The sequence below is a fragment of the Phragmites australis genome, chromosome 17 (assembly GCF_958298935.1).
Source record: "Phragmites australis chromosome 17, lpPhrAust1.1, whole genome shotgun sequence".
NCBI lineage: Eukaryota > Viridiplantae > Streptophyta > Magnoliopsida > Poales > Poaceae > Phragmites > Phragmites australis.
In genome coordinates, this window is record NC_084937.1 from 18,165,275 (window position 1) to 18,168,436 (window position 3,162).

The 3,162-nt window shown below is 42.9% G+C and overlaps 1 pseudogene; it reads right to left on the reverse strand.

Annotated features, from left to right (window-relative positions):
- Positions 1-206: 206 nt before the first annotated feature.
- On the reverse strand, positions 207-810 carry LOC133896934 (uncharacterized; annotated as a pseudogene).
- Between the last annotated feature and the right edge of the window lie 2,352 nt (positions 811-3,162).

A 3,162-nucleotide genomic window follows, 5' to 3' on the forward strand; every position in this document is an offset into this window, starting at 1 on the left:
AGTCACCTGCTTCTGAAAAGCAAATTGTGGGTTGGTTGTGTAGGGTAGAGCCGTGTCTAACAGACTTAGAGGGCACTAATTGTTACCGAGGAAATAACATGTTAGGGGCGGATTGTTTCATAGATATGGAGCACCAGAAATGAGATAATCCAAGCTCACATCTTTGTGTAGGAGTGTAGGTAGGTTGCTGAAGTCAAGTTGTGGATTCACAGTTGCGAGCTTCATGGACAAGAATTGCAAGTGTAATAAACAGAAAAAAGGATTAGAATTTCGAGCTACGACCGTGTGATGCAACAAGATGTAAGTGGCATCCTCACCTCAACTTGCTGCTGTAACGATTGAATGCAGGAAACAAGTCGTCGCTCACGGTCACCTCCTCCACCTTCGGCTTCACTAGGCTCTCATCGCCACCCACTTGCACCTCTTCCCATCTGGCCCCATTGCCTCCCCCACTTGCCAAACCAAAATTCAGAATGAGACCAACACATCATGAACTAGAAAGCTAGACCATGATGGAACCCTCTCCATGCTACTCGTTTCCCCCACCTTGCCCAAGCAGGCCTCATCGCCCTTCCCGCCACTGGCTCCCACGGGCGCCTTCCTCTTCGTGGCATTGCCGCCATCCCTCGCGCGTGCCCACGCCGAGTTGGACACCGACGACCCCTCCGGGGACCCACGCACCCTGAACAAGTCGGCACCACTGCCACCGTAGAGCGTCTGTAAGAACTCACCGTCCATCATGCCGAAGTCGAGAACTGGAGCAAAGGCGGCAACACCCATTAGTAGACTGGTAACGTAGTCATTGTCCATGGACTCCAAAGAACCGTAAGAATTGCACAGGAGGCAAAGAGAAGTCATCGCCTCCTTCGAGCCGATCTTTCTGCTGCCCTCGCCCGACAAGTGCCACAGCTACCCAATGCTGGCCGCCAAACGATGCCCTTGCCAGGCTACGGGGGGTGCATGAAGCAGCCGCCCCACCAGTGAGCGTTCCGCTGCGGGTGGCGTGGGAACCAACAACGGCGCGTGAAGCATGGGACAAGCACGGGATCGAGGATTTCGTTGACTGGGAGTTCGATTGGGGTTCACTACATCTTGCTAGCTCGAAGGCGTTTTTTGGGTGAAGCAATTTTTTGAGAACGTTTTTGGGCTTCTGTTGGAGAAGTTTTTTTTGGCTCATATACCCAAAATTTAGCTATTGGGACTGGTTTAGGGAATCTGTTGGAGTTGCCCTAAAAACTTTTAGATATGTAAAACATTGTGGCAATTAGTACAAGTCCTAAGCTAATAATAATGGGATGCTTAAAGGAGATGCTTATGAAAAAAATCATATTTTTTCCCTCAACAACATTGGTATGTACATGTGCTTTGGTAGAGGGCAAGGTGCTTACTTAAACACCATTGTTTATATTAGTGCTAACAAGATAGTTAACTATATTTAAGCACATGTGGTATTTGTTTGTATTGAAAAATATAATTTTTATGTAGGTGCTTAACACCCACTTTCTTTAAACACTTAGCCATAAGCATCAATATTATTTATGTCCTAATATATTACATAGATTCCACAATGCACAGTTGCACAACAATGATTTCAGTGCCGAAGGCTCCGCCCGACAACTCCTGGCAACTGCCCAGCTAAAGGGGGGTGAGCTTCCAGTACCAAGTAGTGTTGCTTAAAGGATTAGAAGATGGCTTTTCTCAGATAAATACTCACTGACTTTGGCTCTGCTTAGGCTCCCAAACATAGCTGGCTCGGCCACTGAATGATTCAGACCTAGGAATGAAATTAGGCTAGATGAGTTGCCTAACATTGTGTCATTGTGATTTTGCTACAAAAGGGGATAGAATTAGTATATTCTATTAAGGAACCACTGCTACCGGGTGTAGTCCAGCGATCTCTCGAGAGAATAATTGCAAAGCAGACACAATGTAGAGAAAAACTACTTATTCTTCATTCATCTATGTTTACAATAAAGGGTGTTACCCCGTATATATAGTGTCAAAAACCTCTAACATATAGGTTCAATCTCTAAGAGATAGAGACCTATTCCAAGAATGCCAAATCTTTAGAAATTGAGGCGGGTCCAAAGTTTGTTGTAAAATTCCAGGTTTCCTAACACTCACCCTTGGACACTTCTCGCGAAATGCATATGTCACATCAAAACTCCTCAAAAACATAGTGGAAAAAAATCGGGAGAAAGAGTACATAGCTCGCGATATGGTCACACGGATTACCTAATTAAAAACCTTAACATGAGAAACTTCAGGAAAACTAATCTAAGGAAAAAATAGTATAATTCACCCAAAATACTTTAAATAATCTTCATGATTAAATTTGGGCACTTAATTTTCTTGACTAAGATTTAATTCATCATATCGGTATTATGTGAAAATTCTCCTCCTGGAATGTGCAACTCTCTAAGTCTCATCATCCTAATACAACGAACACATCTTTCAAAAGTAGATACGGGGAGAGACTTAGTGAATAAATCTGCTAGATTTTCACATGACTTGTTATGCATTACCTTTATTTCATTCATCTTATGCAATTCATGAGCATAAAAGAACTTAGGGTTGATATGCTTCGTTAAGTTGCTTTTCATATATCTTGATTGCACTTGTGCAACACATGCAGTATTATCTTCATAGATAATGGTAGGGGTGTTAGTAGTGTTCAAACCACATGACTGCTGGATATGATTGATCACTCTTCTAAGCCATGCGTATTTTCGCGCGGCTTCATATAAAGCTATTATTTTCAAGTGGTTCGTCGAAGTGGATATAAGACTTTGCTTCGACGATTTCTAGGATATTGTAGTTCCACCGCATAGAAAAATATAGCTAGTCTGTGATTTCGTTGTCTGCGGGTCTAACAGGTACCCAACATCTGTGTATCCAACTAGACTTAGGTTTGAATTCTTTCTGCAGAACAGACCCAAATCTTTGCTACCTTGTACGTAACGCAGAATATCCTTCAAACCATTCCAATGCTTTTTAGTAGGCTTTGCACTATATCGTGTAAGTAGGTTTACTGCAAACGCTATGTTTGGTCTAGTGTAGTTAGCTAAATACATCAGCACACCTATTACACTTAAGTATAGGAATTCCGGTCTCAATACTTCCTCCCCTCTTCTCTAGGTCTATAGGGATCTTGATATACTT